Source organism: Microtus oregoni, unplaced genomic scaffold (genome assembly GCF_018167655.1).
Source record: "Microtus oregoni isolate MIOR12 unplaced genomic scaffold, Mior012 000006F_ref0000085, whole genome shotgun sequence".
NCBI classification, from domain to species: domain Eukaryota; kingdom Metazoa; phylum Chordata; class Mammalia; order Rodentia; family Cricetidae; genus Microtus; species Microtus oregoni.
The window spans coordinates 41,389,792-41,408,186 of record NW_024543065.1 but is presented as its reverse complement, the minus strand read 5'-3'; positions in this window follow the sequence as shown (position 1 = coordinate 41,408,186).

Below are 18,395 nucleotides of genomic sequence, written 5' to 3'. Positions count from 1 at the left end.
TCACCCTTTTTTTTTTTTGCCAAGCATTTGGGATTGTCCTCTTATACTTGAAGGGAATCAAGAACTTAACTCTCTAAATTGGTAGCATAGGGATCATGGAAGAGAGTAGAAGGGGAGGGGAGGGGAAGGAAGTGGAGCAGAGAAAAATATATATCCCCCCAAAAAAATTTAAAAGCTTTAAACATAACTTTGAGCAGAGTCTGATACAATGGGAAACCCATAACTGGTGTTGCTGCTTGTCCATTAATACATTTATCTCGATATCTGGGGCCAATATGTGAAGCTGCTTCAAATTTATGAATAATGATGGTTTGCCAGATCATTATAATGTACTGCAATATGGCAGATGTAAAAATAGCCTCTATAGTGAATGTTTTCAATAGATCACATCTTAAGACAGGTGTCTGCCACATGGGAGAGAGGAAAAAGAATCGTTTTTCCTACAAGGTCAGCAGAGGCAGCACAGTTACAGCACTCCATACCCAATAAGACAAAACTCACCATGGAACTTTTGCTACAAGCGAAAAAAGCAACTTTTTTGACCAAGCAGAAACCTTGGTATATTGCAAGGTATTTAGCAATATAGAAAATAGGAACAACTCAGTAAATATATTTTTACAAAGGAAAAAAAAAGAACTTAACTCTCATGTTAGAATATACTCTGAAACTGCCATCGCCTGTCTTAGCAATTGTAACTCCCATGATTACTTGATGGCTTTTATTGTGATATTATGAATTTTATCTTCCCATAGCTTTGATTTAAAAGTATTTTAAATGTTATCAGTATCACATTCTGGCTTCTGCTTGGTTTTACTTGAATAAAATACCTTTTGTGATCCTGGTGTGGGAGGCTTTTCTGTCTATGTGTTGCTTTTATTGGTTAATGAATAAAGAACTGCTTTGAGCCTATGGCAAGGGCAGAACAGAACTAGGCAGGAAAATCTAGGCTGTATGCTGGGAGAAAGAAGGGTGGAGTCAGAGAGAAGCCATGGAGCTACCCGAGACAGACACTGAGAACTTTACCAGGTAAACCACAGCCACATGGTGATACCCAGATGAATAGAAATGGGTTAAATTCATATGTAAGAGTTAGCCAATATAAAGATAGAGCTAATGGGCCAAGCAGTAATTTAATTGATACAGTTTGTGTGTGATTATTTCAGGTCTAAGCTAGCTGGGCGGCCAGGAACCAACAAGCAGCCTCCACTACAGGATCCCTTTCTGCTTGGTTCATTGTTCAGGGTAAAGAGAGTCTCTCATCTCTTATATCTAACTGAGTCTTTAAATACATTTATACCCTCTCTTGCTTTTGGGTTCATGACTCAATTAATTTACCTCTATAATAATTATTAAGGTGCTTGAGAGATGGCTAAATTTTTAAGAATACTGGGTACTTTCTCAGAGTATATGGGGTTTGATTCTCAGGACATCAAAGGCAGCTTAAACCTTTCTGTAACCCTAGTTCCATGGATGTGGTGCCCTCCTCTTGTCTCAATAGACACGAGGCACATATGTGGTTTATAGAAAAACATGTAGACAAAACACACATATGTGCAATACATTAAAAATTAAATTGAATAAAAAATGTCTGTTGGTAGGCTGGTATGGTGTTCTAGTGGTTAAGTACACTTGTTGCTCTTCAAGAGGACTTGAGTTGGGTTCCTAGCACCCATGTCATGTTGCTAACCATTGTCTTTAGCTACAGTTTCATAGGGATTTGATATTCTTTTTGTCTTGAAGGCCATGTGGACACCTGGAATCTGTGATTGGTATCTGAGTGCCATACTGCCTCTAGGGAGGTGCCAATCTGAATGGATTTCACTGCCACCTGGGACAATAGTAACATTCAGACCTGGTTGTTGCTGAGAACCTTGTCTGGGTCTGTGGTCCTATGGCAGCTGGGGACTGTGTTGAAGTCTGAGGCCTGTCTTGCAACCAAAGGTCGTACAGAAGCCCGGAGTTGGGACTGCAACCTGTGGCCTTCTTGATGTCCAGGAGCCATCCTGATCTGAGTTGTTAGTGCTTCTACCTGGAACAATAATGTTGCTGGGGCCTAGCTGCAGCTGAACACCATTTCTGTGTCTCTGGTCTAGCTTCAGCTGGGGTCTTTGTTGATATCTGTGGCCTGTGTCGCCTCAGGGGGCCATAGAAACCATGTGTCATGAATCAGTGGCCATGCTTAGCCAGTCTGCCCTTCATTGGCCCTGTGAAAGCTAGCCCCGCCTTCCTGGACACTGCAGTAATAGAGTTGACCCTGATCCTCACTCAAGAACTGGTCCCTGCACTTGTGAGAGATGGCCCCACCCCTTATCTCAGCTGAAAGAGAACTGACCCTGATGGTATTGGCTCCACTATGAGGTTTCCTGCCCCAGCATCTCAGATTGACCAGCTGGGCTGATACCCAGGCCCTGTGTGGATTCCCACAGCTGCCCTGAGTCACAGAGATGCTCCAGCTATTGTTGCACAGGACCAGCCCCTTCACAATCTCCAGCACATCCTAGATGTGGTACAGTGATGATGGTGTATCAGAAACCAGAGGCTAAAAAAAAAAAAAAGAAAAGAAAAAGAAAAAAAAAAGAAACCAGAGGCTTTGAACCAGACCAGGGACTCATTGCAACGAACATTGCTATTAAAGCTGATTGGACAAAACCATAAACTATGTGGCACACTGCTCCCAGGTCCACCAGGATGAATGAAGAGGTGTTGGGGACGTGGGAAAGAAGAAGAAATAAAGTTTTTTTTTTGTTTTTTTGGTTTTTTTTTGTTTGTTTGCTCTGTTTTGTTTTGGTTTGATTTTTTTATGCCTGCAGGTCAGAAGAGGGCACCAGACTTCATTACAGGTGGTTGTGAGCCACCATGTGGTTGCTGGGAATTGAACTCAGGACCTTTGGAAGACCAGGCAATGCTCTTAACCACTGAGCCATCTCTCCAGCCTTGGTTTGATTTTTTAAAATAATTTCTTTTGGAAGTGCTGCAAGGGTGAGGGGTGAAAGAAGATATGAAGGGACTGGGAGAAGAGCAGAATTAGGGTACATGATGTCAAATTCCCAAAGAATCAATAAATGAATTGTGTTTTTAAAAAGGAATAGAGAAAAGAGAAGAAACTCAGGTCAAAGGTCCAGAAATTATTTTCAACAAAATCAAAGAAGAAAATTTTCCTAACCTAAAAAAGAATGTGCCTATAAAGGTGCAAGGAACATACAGAACACCAAATAGACTGGACCAGAAAGCAAAATCCCCTTAGCACATAATAATCAAGACAATAAATGTAGAGAAAATAAAGAATATTAAAAAGCATTAAGGGGAAAAGACCAAGTAACATATAAACACAGGCCTATTAGACTAACACTTGACTTCTCAATGGAAATTGTAAAACCCAGAAGGACCTGGACAGGTGTGTTGCAGATTCTAAGAGACCACAGATGCCAGGTAAAAATACTATACCCAGAAAAACTTTCAATCACCATAAATCCATGGTGAGGTAAAAAAAAAGCAATATATATCTACAAATCCATCCTTACAGAAGATACTAGAAGGTAAACCCAAACCTAAAGTGGTTAACCACACTCAAAAAAACACAGGAAAAATATCCCTGACAACCAAACCAAAAGAGCAGAAACACACATACACACAAACACACACATACACACATCCCACCAGCACCACAACCATCACCACCAACAACAAAATAATGAATCAAAAACCACTGCTCTTTGATATCTTTCAGTGCTCTCAGATCCCCAATAAAAAGACACAGTAACAATGGATATGTAAACAGAATCCATTCTTTGATACATGCAAGAAACCCAACTTAACATCAATGATAGACATCACCTCATGGTAAAAGGATGGAAAAAAATCTTCCAAGCAAATGGACCGAAGAAGCAAGCTGGTATGGTTATTTTAATATTTAACAAAATAGACTTCAAACCAAAACTAATCAGAAGAGATAGGGAAAGACAGTTTAACAACAGAGAAAACATCCAGACAAATACTAAACCGAAAAATTCTGGATCATATAGTTGTTATAAATCAAAAGAACATAACTGATATATACAGAACATATCACCAAAACACAAAACAGTATACCTTTTTGTAGTGATAAGAGCGGCGGGGCTGTGTCCCCAGCACCCTGGCCGCCTGGCTAGCTTATGCCCTGAAATACCAACACACAAATTGTATTCATTTAAACACTGCTTGGCCCTTTAGCTCTAGCCCTTACTGGCTAATTCTGATATCTGGATCAACCCATCTCTAATAATCTGTGAGCACCGGTCTTACCGGGAAGATTCTAGCCTGTGTCCATCCTGGGTCGGAGCTTCATATGCGTGTGTCTGCCCGGGAGTGGGGCATGGCGTCTCTCTGAACTCACTTCCTCTTCCTCCCAGCATTCTATTCTGTTTACTCCTCCCACCTATGTTTTAACCTATGAGGGCCAGCCAAGCAGTTTCTTTATTGCTTAACCAATGAAATCAACAGATTGATATATGATACTCCCACATCACCTTTTCTCAGCACTTCATAGAAACTCATCCAAAATTGACAATATAATTAGACAAAAAACAAGTATTACCAGATACAAGGAAATCAAAACAACAGCTGGCAGCCTAGCTAGCCACCACTAATTAGAGCTGGAGATCAACAGCAGAAAGCCTACAAACTTATGGCAACTGAACAACTCTCTGTTAAATGAAAAATGGGTCAGCATAGAAATGAAAGAAATTCTAGAATTGAATGAAAATGAATATACAACATGATGAAGGCCATAATGAGAGGCAAGCTCACAAGACTAGGTGCTTACATAAAAATCTGAGATCTCATGCTAGTAACTTAGCAGCACACCTGAGAGTTCTATAGGAAAAAAGAAATCACACCTAAAGAGAATAGACAGCAAGACATAATCAAACTCAGTGTGAAATCAATAAAATAGAAACAACTAAAATACAAAAATAAATGAAAGGAAGAGTTAGTTCCTTGAGAAAATCAGTAAGATAGGCAAACCCTTAACCAAAGTAACTAAAAGGTAGAAATCAGAAATGAAAAGAGAAACATAAAAGGCACCAAAGGCAATACAGAGAGTCATAAGGACATTCCTTTAAAACCTGTATTCTACATAATTGAAGAGCAGAAGGAGGGAGAACATGAAAAAGGAGGTCAGGACCACGAGGGGTGCACCCACCCACTGATATGGTGACTGATCTAATGGGAACTCACCAAGGCCAGCTGGACTAGGAATGAACAAGCATGTGATCAAACCAGACTCTCTGATCACAGCTGTCAATGAGGGCAGACTGAGAAGCCAATGATAATGACACCAGGTTTTGATTCTACTGCATGTACTGGCTTTTTGGGAGACTAGTCTGTTTGGATGCACATCTTCCTAGACCTGGATGGAGGGGGGAGGGCCTTGAACATCCCACAGGGCAGGGCACCCTGACTTTTCTTAGGACTGGAGAGTGACAGGGAGGAGGAGTAACGGGAGTGAGAGGGAAATGGGAGGATGAGAGGAGGTGGAAATTTTTAATAAATAAAAAATAAATAAATCTAAAAGAAATGAATAATTATCTCAATACATACTATTTGCCAAAGTTAAATCATGATCAGATTAACAATTTTAATATACACTTACTAGTTAAATAGAAGCAGTCATTAAAAGTTATCTAAAAAAGCCTAGGTCCAGATGGGTTAAACACAGAATTCTATCATACTTTCAAAGATGAGTGATTGTGAATACTTCTCAAATTATTGTAGAAACAGGAGGAATTTTGCCTAATTCATTTTATGAGACTATAGTATCCCTAATATGCAATACGTCTAAAGACTCAACAAAGAGAATTACAGATCAATTTTCCTTATGAACATCAATGCACATATAGTCAACAAATACTTTCAATCTGAATCCAAGAACACATAAAAAGGTCATTGTGTTGCTTACAATACACTTTCCCTTAATTTAGGTAATATTATGTCCTTTTGGTGTCTTTGATGAAATTAAAAAAGATAGTTATAATTTTCCTTAGTTTTGATAAAAGATTTTATATATATATATATATATATATATATATATATATATATACTGTAATGATAATTATTGCTTTCAACTCTTTTGTTATATGTAACATGACTGTGTTAACGTTAAAGCCCTCTTTTTTATTTAGACATAAAATGGGAGGTGATGTAGGATTTCCCTTAGTATAGTGTGAGTTTGTTTATTACTATTGGTTAATAAAGAAGCTGTTTTGGGTCTATGGCAGCACAGAATAGAGAAAGTTGAGAATTCCAAGCAGAGATAGAGGAGAAAAGAAGGCAGGGGCAGAGAAACACAAATCAAAAATACTTTGAGATTTCATCTTACATGCTTCAGAATGACTGAGATCAACAAAAATACAGGTGATACTTGTGATATGGTGAAATTAGGAAAACAGTTGTCCAAAGCTGCTGAAACTATCTATTTATGTAGCCACTATGGAAATCAGTGTTTTGTTCCCCAGGAATCTGGGAATCAATCTACTTCAAGAATCATTTATACCACTCTTGGACACATAGCCAAAGTGTGCTCCATTTACCACAGAGACCCTTGTTCAAACATGCTCATTGCTTCTCTCTTAATAATAGCTAGGCATTGAAAACAACCTAGATGTTCCTCAATTGAAGAATGGATAAAGAAAATGTGATTGCTACTCAATGTAGTTTCACTCAGTCTTCAAAATTATGACATCATGTGTTCAGTCATACCACAAGGATAAGTGCTCGATTATGTTCATAGCAGCATTATTTGTCATAGCCAGAATGTAGAAACCATCTATATGCCCTGAATAGAAGAGTGGAAAAAGAAGATGTGGTACATTTACACAATTGATTACTTCACAGCAGAAAATGACCTCTTGAAATTTGAGGGCAATTTCACGGATCTAGAAAGCATAAGTGAGGTAACCTGTTGGGGGAAGAGGCTGCTTGTTTGTTCCCAGCCACCGAGACTCCCGAAATAACCACACAGAAACTGTACTAATTAAATCACTCCTTGGCCTATTAGCTCTAGTTTCTTATTGGCTAGCTCTTACATCTTGAATTAATGTTTATTATTTTATACTTTACCATGAGTCTTGTGGTTTACTGGCAAGGTTCTGGCTTGTGTGGCCATGGTGGTAGCTACATGGCTTCTCCTTGACTCTGCCTACTCTCTCTCTCTCTCTCTCTTTCTCTCCATATATATATATATATATATATATATATATATATATATATATATATATATATATATATCTTCCAGCCTGGCTATATTACGTTTAGCCATTGGCCAAAAGCAATTTCTTTATTCATTAACCAATAAAAGCAAAACATATACAGAAGGACTTCCAACACCATTTCCCCTTTCCTGTTTTAATAAAAAGGAAAGTTTTAACTTTAACATAGCAAAATTACATATAACAAAACAGTTACCAAGCAAGAATTACAGTTACAATACTTCTATCTACTCTTGTATTATAACTAAAGAAAACTGTAATTTTTTATTTTTTATTATTTATTTATTTATTAAAGATTTCTGTCTCCACCCTGTCATAGCCTCCCATTTCTCTTCCCCTCCCCCAATCAACTCCCCCTCTCTCATCATCCCGAAGAGCAGTCAGGGTTCCCTGCCCTGTGAGGAGTCCAAGGCCCTCCCACCTCCTTCCAGGTCTAGTAAGGTGAGCATCCAAACAGCCTAGGCTCCCACACAGCCAGTACGTGCAGTAGGATCAAAACCCAGTGCCATTGTTTTTTACTTCTCAACAGTCCTCATTGTCCGTTATGTTCAGGGAGTCTGGTTTTATCCCATGCTTTTTCAGACCCAGTCCAGCTGGCCTTGGTGAGTTCCCGATAAAACATCCCCATTGTCTCAGTGTGTGGGTGCACCCCTTGAGGTCCTGAGTTCCTTGCTCATGCTTTCTCTCCTTCTCCTGATTTGGACCTTAGGGTTTCAGTCTGGTGCTCCAATGTGGGACTCTGTCTCTGTCTCCTTTCATCGCCTGATGAAGGCTTATATCCAGGAGGGTGAGCTGAACAGAGAATTCTCAACAGAAGAAGTTCAAATGGCCAATAGACACTTAAGGTCATGCTCAACTTCCTTAGCAATCAGGGAAATGCAAATCAAGACAACTTTAAGATACCATCTTACACCTGTCAGAATGGCTAAAATAAAAAACACCAATGATAGCCTTTGCTGGAGAGGTTGTGGAGTAAGGGGTACACTCATCCATTGCTGGTGGGAATGCAAACTTGTGCAACCACTTTGGAAAGCAGTGTGGTGGTTTCTCAGGAAATTCGGAGTCAACCTACCCCTGGACCCAGCAATACCACTCTTAGGAATATACCCAAGAGAGGCCCTATCATACAACTAAAGTATATGATCAACTATGTTCATGGCAGCATTGTTTGTAATAGCCAGAACCTGGAAACAACCAAGATGCCCTTCAATGGAAGAATGGATGAAGAAAGTATGGAATATATACATATTAGAGTACTACTCAGCAGTAAAAAACAATGACTTCTTGAATTTTGCATGAAAATGGATGGAAATAGAAAACACTATCCTGAGTGAGGTAAGCCAGACCCAAAAAGAGGAACATGGGATTTACTCACTCATAATTGGTTTCTAGCCATAAATAAAGGACATTGAGCCTATAATTCGCGATCCTAGAGAAGCTAAATAAGAAGGTGAACCCAAAGAAAACTGTAATTATAACTATTCTTAAACTCCATCAAAGACCCCAGAAGGATATAATATTATCTAAGTAAGCAGGAAGTGCATTGTAAGCAACTTCCAAACCTATAGAATTGACAAAGACATCTCACTGCCTGGACAGTCACTCAAAGTCTCCTTTCACATTGTGGGCACCAATCTTCAGGCTATTGGCTCATCGTATCCAGTAGACTTTTCCATGAAGCAGAAAATTTTAAAGACAGTTCCACCTATATTGGCAGTTTGTCAGTCACTTTCTTCTGTGTCCTACAGAATGTCTAGCAGACTCTTTAAAGAGGCAGCAACCCTTAAGGACTGTCTCACCTTCTTTAAGCATCTTCAGTAGTCATTCTTTGTGTGGGTTCTGCATGCCCAGTTCATACAGGATAATACCAAGCAGTCCATGCAAGAGCAGTTTCTTGCCCAAATGGCTAACAAACTGCATAAAGAGCATCTTCAATGCCCATCATCCTCTCAAAGTAGTTTGGTGCTGCCAGGAGCAGATGTGTCTCACTGTTATGAAAAATCCTAAGTTATTAAAACATTTAATGTCATATTCTATATTCTCTGAAAGGTTTGAAGAATGCCTATCCATCTGAAGTACATCTCTCTACATCTAGAAAACCTAACATGACTATAAGCTTGACTATTATTGATGACTATCTATCAACCTGTATTTCTTAATTATACATTACATTTTTTTACAGTTTTCTTTTTTTTATTTTTTATTTTTTTATTGCGAAAAGGAGAAAAAAAACAAGTTTCCACCTCCTCCCAGCCTCCCATTTCCCTCCCCCTCCTCCCACCATTCTCCCCCTCCTCCCATCCTTCTCCCCCTCCCCCCACTCCTTTCCCCCTCCCTCTCCAGTCCAAAGAGCAGTCAGGGTTTTCTGCCCTGTGGTAGGTCCTAGGTCCTCCCCCCTCCGTCCATATCTAGGAAGGTGAACATCCAAACTGGCTAGGCTCCCACAAAGCCAGCACATGAAGTAGGATCAAAACGCCGTGCCATTGTCCTTGGCGTCTCATCAGCCCTCATTGTTCGCCATGTTCAGAGAGTCCAGTTTTATCCCATGCTTTTTCAGTCACAGTCCACCTGGCCTTGGTGAGCTCCCAATAGATCAGCTCCACTGTCTCAGTGGGTGGGTGCACCCCTCGTGGTCCCGACTTCTTTGCTCATATTCTCCCTCCTTCTGCTCCTCATTGGGACCTTGGGAGCTCAGTCCAGTGCTCATGTGTGGGTCTCTGTCTCTATCTCCATCCATCACGAGATGAAGGTTCTTTATAAGAAAAATTTCCGCCTCCTCCCCGCCTCACTTTTCCCTCCCCTCCCCCCACCTCCCACGCCCCACTTCCCTCCCCCTCCCTCTCCAGTCCAAAGAGCAGTCAGGTTTCCCTGCCCTGTGGAAAGTCCAAGGTCCTCCCCACTCCATCCAGGTCTAGGAAAGTGAGCATCCAAACAGGCTAGTCTCCCAAAAAGTATCTGTGGAGGTTTGCTTTGTTACCGAGTATGTGGTCAATTTTCGAGAAGGTTCCATGAGCTGCAGAGAAGAAGGTATATTTTTTTCTATTTGGGTGGAATGTCCTATAGATGTCTGTTAAGTCCATTTGCTTCATTACCTCCATTATTTCTCTCATTTCTCTATTAAGTTTCTGTCTGATTCACCTATCTATTGTTGAGAGAGGTTTGTTGAAGTCTCCTACTATTAGTGTGTGTAGTTTGATGTCTGCCTTGAGTTCTAGTAATGTTTCTTTTACATAAGTGGGTGCTTTTATATTAGGGGCATAGATATTCAGGATTTAGACTTCATCTTGATGAATTGTTCCTGTTATGAGTATAAAATGACCATCTCTATCTCTTCTGATTGATTTTAGCTTGAAGTCAGATTTGTTAGAAATTAGTATGGCCACACATGCTTGTTTCTTAGGTCCATTTGCTTGAAAAACTTTTTCCCAACCCTTTACTCTGAGTAGTTGTCTGTCTTTGTGGTTGAGGTGTGTTTCTTGTAAACAGCAGGATGTTGGATCCTGTTTTTATATCCAGTCTCTTAGCCTGTGCCTTTTTATAGGTGAATTGAGTCCATTGATATTAAGTGATATTAATGACCAGTGGTTGTTGACAATGGTTGTTATTATTTTTTTGGTAGTAGAGTTTGTGTGTTTCGCTTATTTGAGTTGTGCTGGTGAAAGGTCGCTAGTTGTTTGGGTTATTATAGGCAGTGTTGGCAATGTTGGATTCCTTGGATTGTGATTTTCCTTCTATTACTTTCTGTAAGGCTGGGTTTGTGGCTACGTATTGTTTAAATTTTTTCTTATCCTGGAATATTTTGTTTTCTCCATTGATAGTGAATGATAGCTTGGCTGGGTATAGTGGTCTGGGTTTGTGTCCATGGTCTCTTAGTTTCTGCAATACATCTATCCAGGACCTTCGGGCTTTTATGGTTTCCATAGAGAAGTCCAGTGTAAGTCTTATAGGTTTACCTTTATAAGTTACTTGACTTTTTCCTTTGCAGCTCTTAATATTCTTTCTTTAATCTGTATGTTTTGTGTTTTGATTATTATATGGTGAGGGGATTTTTTTTTGATCCAGTCTATTTGTTGTTCTGTATGCTTCTTGAATATTCATAGGAATATCTTTCTTCATGTTGGGAAAGTTTTCTTCCATAATTTTGTTAAATAAATTTTCTGGGCCTTTGAGCTGTAATTCTTCTCCTTCTTCTATCCCTATTATTCTTAGGTTTGGTCTTTTTATTGTGTCCCATATTTCCTGAATGTTTTGTGATGAGAATTTGTTGGATTTGCTGTTTTCTATGATCAGTGCGTTTATATTCTCAATGGTGTCTTCAGAGTCTAAGATTCTTTCTTCTATCTCTTGTATTCTATTAGTTATGCTTGTTTTTGTAGTCTTTATTCATTGGCCTAGATTTTCCTTATCCAGTAGGCTCTCAGTTTGTGTTTTCTTCCTTGCCTCCATTTCAGTTTTCAATTCTTGAACTGTTTCCATTACCTGTTTGATCATTTTTTCTTTGTTTCCCAGGGTATCATTTACATGTTTATTCATTTCTTCAAACTTTTTGTTATACTTCTCAATCATTTCTATAAGGGCATTTTTCACATGCTGTTTAAGGGACTCTTAAACATCACTTTCATAATGTTAATTTTTCCCCTTCTTCTGTATTTGGGTGTTCAAGACCTTCTGTTGTAAGATCACTGGGTTCTGGTGTTTTCATGTTGTTTTCCAGATTATTGGGTGAATTCTTACCTTGGCGCTTGCCCATCTCTTCCTTCAAATGCTATCCTATGGATCTTATGGAACAGGATCAGGTTCCCTTGCTGGCCAGGGATCTCCCTGACAAAGGGCCTACCTTGCTGCAGGCAGGCTATTGAAGCAAAGCAATTCCCTCCCACCCCGTTGTCCTCAGCACCCAGTCCCAGCCCCCAAACAGGCTGAGCTGGTGTATCCTATGGCCTCACGGAAGGGAAGAAGAAGGGAGGAGGTTTCTGGGTGCAAACTGGGATGGGTTAGGGAGAAAGAGGCTCCAGCAGAGGGGAGCAGCCCCTGCCAAATGACTGGGGAGTGAAGGGGGTCGGGGAATGTCCTGCTCTGTTTCCGGGCTCCTGCCGCGGGTCAAGAGCACATTCACCAACCACTCTGATGGGTCCCCTGGAACAGGATCTATACATTACATTTTTTAAATGAGCTACACAAGCACAATACCCTAAGAGTAGAAATAAACATATAACAAAATTGACCTTAAATTTGTATTGCTAAACCAAGATCCATATCAAAGCAAAGTATTCATCTTTATAGCATATCCAACTTTAAAGGTAACAAACACTTGTAAACAATCATTTAGGAAATTTGGGCACAGTTCTCTCTAAACGGCTTCCTGCTTTTTGTTGAGCGAAGCAATTTTGGGGGTGTTCACGGTGATCTTCCAGGCAGTCTTGGTCCATCAAGCCACATTAGTCTGGAAGGATTTCCCAGGTTCTCATCCTCTGTGGAAACAAAAGAAGAACCTCTTTTTCAAAGCAACAAATTTTTAGACCTAAATTCTGAAGTCATAACACCTTTAGAATGTTGGTTTAGCTTAGCAGCTCATACAATGAAATGTCTCTCTGTACTGAGCTCTTTCACAGTCAAAAATTTCAAAGAAAACACAGTAATATACATAATTTAGACTTATTTTGTATACTCCATCTTTACATGGCTTATTTTTCTTACTGTATTACTTTTTCTACAAGATTAATTTTATTTTATTATTTTTCTCCTTTAATCTATGACTGTACTCTTTTATATTACACTTACTGTCTTTTTAATCTTTTTCCTCTCTCTCCCAATCCTACATACAGTTTTTAAACACACTGTGTCTTGTTTAGAGGTCCTTTTTTCCAATAATTTCTATTATTACTTAAAAAATACCAATTCAAATTCCCACTCCCTCCCCTCCTCCCAGTGCCCTCCATCTCCCTCTACAGATCCTCCTCCCCACCCCTCAATCCCTAAGGGAGTGCCATGTGCCCACCCTGTGGAAAGTCCAAGGCCCTCCCTACTACATCTAGGTTGAGCAAGGTTTACATCCAAAGAAAAAAAGATCCCATGAAGCCTCTATATGCAGTAGAAACATATCCCTGTGTTACTATCAGTGGCCCCTCAGTCTGCCCCAGCTGTCCAAACCCGTCAGAGGGGCTTGGTTGTTTCCATGCTTGTTCACTCCCAGTCCATTTGGAGTTTGTGAGCTGCAATAGCTCAAGCAAACTGTCTCATGGTCTTGAATTCCTTGCTCATACTCTCACTCCTTCCACTCTTCAACTGGATCTTGGGAGCTCAGTACAGTGCTCCGATGTGGGTCATTACCTTTTTTTTTTATTGGTTCTTTCAAGACAGGGTTTCTTTGTAGCTTTGGAACCTGTCCTGGAACTAGCTCTTGTAGACCAGGCTGGCCTCGAACTCACAGAGATCCAACCTGCCTTTGCCTCCCAAGTGGGAGGGATTAAAGGCATGCACCACCATGCCCTTAGATGTCTTTTATATCTGAATCTGTCCTATTGTGTATCTGAAATCCTTTTCTGTCCAAGAGTGCCTCTTAAAATGCTATGACTAAGGCTGCCTTGTCTTTTGGCTCTACTCAGTATAACATGGTGGAGGTCTATTCACTGCTTCTGAGACTGCCAGGTAGGAGCCACGCTCATCACCTCAACTCTGGTAACCTGTTGGCCCATACTGCTACCAAGTAACTTGTAGCACACTGACCACACAACCCACTCAAAAGTTTGGTTTCCTGAAATAGCCAGAGTTAGTGCTAGCAGCATGGACTAGGAAACCACTTTTTAGAAACAGTGTTTTTTTTTTTCTACCACTGAATCAGGAAGACCTGTTTTAAAGAAACTGTGGCCTATAGGCAGCAAACAGAGGAAGAAGTTGTGGTAGACTCTGGTTTTTTTGTGTGTGTCTAGAATTTCTTTTTACTTTTTCTTAGGTTTTATGTGGATATAGTTGACCACATTGGCGTGCCAATCTGTTGGGGGAAGAGGCTGCTTGTTTGTTCTTGGCCGCCCAGATCCCTGAATTAATCACACAGAAATTGTATTAACTAAATCACTGCTTGACCCAGAAAGACAAATATAATGTGTACTCATTCATTAGTGGCTTTTAGACATAAAGCAAAAAAAAAAAAAAAAAGCAGGGAGGGAAGGAGGGGAAGAAGGGGAGGGAGGGAGGAAGAGAGAGGGAGAGAGAGAGAGATCTTGGAACAGTCAGTTCTAAACCACATGTCTCTATCATGGATCCTTGTAGACCTGGTGGCAGAAAAAGTATAAAAGTTGAGAGGATGGAAGACAGCAAAGAAACTAGGTGATCTAAATCAACAGGATCAACACACATAGAACTCACAAATGATACAGCATGCACAAAATCAAACAGGTCTTTGGGTATCTATTATGGTTTCTCATTTATTGTTTTGATGGGATTCCTGGGCATGTGAATAAATGGGTCTTTGGTTTTATATCTTTTTCTTGTGCCTTTTCTTGGCTTTTTTTCCTTTGGCTTGTTTTGTTCTATTTAACATGTTAGTTTTAAAAATATTTTATATTATTTATATTACATTAATCTCTTAGAAGCCTGTTTGTTTACTTTTAAAAATATTTTTATTTAACTTCTTTATTGACTCTCTGACAGTTTCACATTATTTACCCAGTTCTGATCATCTCCCAGTCCCCTATATTCTGCCTTCATCCCTGCTATGCCCCACAAAAGAAAACAAAACAAAGTAAGCAAGCAAGCAAGCATGTAAACAAAAAAAAAGCAAAAATAATCCACCCCAAAACAAAACCATCACAACAGAAAAATCTCTTTGTTTCTTCTTCTTTCCTGCTTCTCCAACAGCTCTTCATTATCCATATAGTATACCCCTTTGTACCATCAGATTTAGTAGTAAATGTTCATTGCAGAGGAGTCACTGATTGGGTTCAAGGCCTCTGGTTTCTGGTACACCATTCTCACTTGGATCCTCACCAGAGCTCTTCTGGGATATTCTGGGACAATCCTGAGTCTTGGAGATCTTACAGGTATCATTCCACAGTATCCATCTGTTCATGAACTCCAGCAGGTTCTAGGTTGGGTCAACCCAAGGCCTGGCTGTGGGCCTGGGTCGTAGCCAAGCTGGTCAGTCCAAGCCATTGGGGCCACCCATCTAGGGTGAGGGGGCATAGTCAGCTCCCCTACATGGATGTCCTCAGGGTAGGTTCATCTTCACCTGTGATGAGGGGTGGGGTCATCTCTCCCACATATAGTGGTCAGCTCTCTTGTTGCAATTCCCAGAGAGAGGCAAGGCCAGAGTTCCCAGGGCAACAAAGGTTGGGACTGGCTCAGCATGGCCCTCTGATTTCATCTTGCATGGTTCCTAAGGCCTCCTGAGGTGACACAGGTCACAGACATCAACACAGACCCAGTTGCAGCTGGACCATGGACCCAGACATGGTCCTCAACAGCAGTTTTTGTCCAGATGACATCCTTGCTCTGGGAGGAAGGAATGTTCACTCAAATGGGAATGGTTCTGGTGGTCATGTGACCATACCTGTTTGTTTTCTACTTAGATACAGAATTGGTATAAGTCCAGGTGGGAGGGGAGTTTAGGGGGAACTTGGGGGAATATAGGCAGGAGAAACTGTAACCAGTATATATTGCATGTGAAAAGAATCTATTTCTTTTCTAATTTTAATTTATTCTTCTTTCATATATTACATCTTAACCACAGTTTTCCCTACCTCCTCCCCTCCCAGCCCTTTCCCCTTCTCCCATTTCCCTTTATCCACTTCTTCTCTGCTTCCCTTCAGAAAAGGGCAGGCCCTTCAGTGATGTTAACTACACATGGCATATCAAGTTATAATAATACTGGGCACATTGCTTCATATTATGTCTGGATGAGTTATCCCAGTAGAAGGAAAAGGATTCCCAAACAGGTAAAAGAGTCAGAGACGTTCCTCCCTCCTCCACTCCTACTGTTAGGATTCTCACAGGAAGAACAAGCTACACAAACATAGCATATATCCAGAAGACCTAGGTCAGACCCATGCAGACTTCTTGATTGTTGGCTCAGTCTCTGCGAACCCCTATGAGCCCATGTTAGTTGATTCTGTGAGATTTCTGTGTTATTGACCCCTCTGGCTCTTAACAGCCTTCGTCCCCCTCTTCTACAGGAAGAATATCTTTCTTAAGATAGAAGAAAAGAAGAAAGAGTGGGCACTTTATGGAAATACAGTAATAGTTTACAAACAAGTGCTTCTTTAATGTCAATAATTTTAAATAATACACTCTGATACTATTTTGGAAACATAAGACATGCGTTTCTACCTTAGTCACTTTTCTGTTATGTGATAAACACAATGTGAAGGGAGCAGGGAAAAGCTCCTTGGCCTAAGTACTGCCTTTTTGACTTCAGATTCAGTTTTACCTGCAGGGGAAATAGAGTTCAGGTTCCCAAGCCATAGAGAAGAACTTTCCTATGGCTGATCAACCTCATTCCTAAATCATAGAAATAGTCATTATCCGCCTTTAATTTTTTGGAAGATTATGGCTGTTCCTAACCACATAAGGAACAAATGAATATAATTGGTTGGGCTGAAAGGCTTGCACTGTGTATCAGTTAACAATGATTGAACATTCAAGGAAGCCCCCAATCTCTAAATCCTGATAGGTAAAAAATTGTAACTGTAACTTAATAACAAATGTTAGTGAATTTTATCCTTATAAACCCTACTACTGTTCCTCTTCAGGACTATCAGGACAATCAAAGCACCCGAGTCCTTGTTCTGCAGCCCTCATCAATCAGTGACCTGTTTATGTGATGAATTATTAAAAATTTTGAAACCCATAAGTATTGTCTCATTCCTTGTGGCTCATAATAGGCTATATGTAATAATGATCAGCAAATTTATAAATGTAAAAATTTAATTTGACTTATGGTTTCTCAGGATTATAGTTTATGATGGCAGAACAAAAGAACAGCTGAGAGCTTACATCATGATCCATAACCATGAGGCTGTCAGAACACTGGAAACAACAACAGTCTTTCAAAAACTCAAAGCTCATCTCAGTGACACACCTACTTTAACAAGGCCACACCTTATAATGCTTCCCAAAGAGTTCCACCAACTGGGGACCAAGCATTCAGACAGAGTCTATGGGGCCATTCTCACTTAAACCACCACAGTTACTGTGGGTATGAGTGGAATGGGGGAAATGACAGAGTTAAGATTAGGGGATTGGAAATGTCTCCACAGTTAAGAGCACTTGCTGCTCTTGAAGAGGACCTGGGTTCAGTTCCTAGAACCCATTTTGTAAACCACAATCATCTGTAACTCTAGTTCCAGAAGATCCAACACCATCTTCTGACCGCCCTCTGCACTGAACATATGTGGTTCACATGTAGATATGCACGCAACACACTCATACACACAGATGAATGAGTATGCAAATAAATAACAGTTTTTTTTTAAAAAAAGAGTGACCTTGAAAACCTCTATAAGGAGAAAAGACAGGCAATAGGGTAATAGAGAAAGACAGGGGAAGGAAAAGTCAACAGAATGAGCAACAAAAGGGGGCAAAGTAAAGCAAGTGTGACTAGGGGCATCTGTAACTAACTGTTAAAATGTTTATTTTCCATAGCATTATATTAATTGATATTTGAATATTTGAGTCTAATTTAAAGAGAAAAATAAAGAGAAGGGGGAGAATAGTGACTGATGTGGGAAGAGGAAGATGAAAAAGAACAATAAACTTACCTACTGATTATTTTTCTCTACAATGTACATAGCCCCTTCCAGTTGGGGGAACATAGGAAGAATTAGAGGGAGGAAATGGATACTGGATTTGGTCCGAATGCACTACATGAGTATATGCAATTCTCAAATAAAGCAGAAAAAACAGTAAACTTGCAATTTTTTTTTTGAGCTAAGATCTCACTACGAAGTCTTGGCTTTCCTGGAATTCATTCTGTAGACCAAGCTGGCCTCAGACTCATAGAGATTCACCTGTCTCAGCCCCCAGAGTACTAAGATTAAAGGCATGCACTGCCACACATGGAAGATATTTTTTAGTCAGTCATAAAACAAACTCCAAATCATGCTATAAATGTCAAGATAGCATTTTTGGTTATTTTCTTTAAAGGTGAAATTCTAT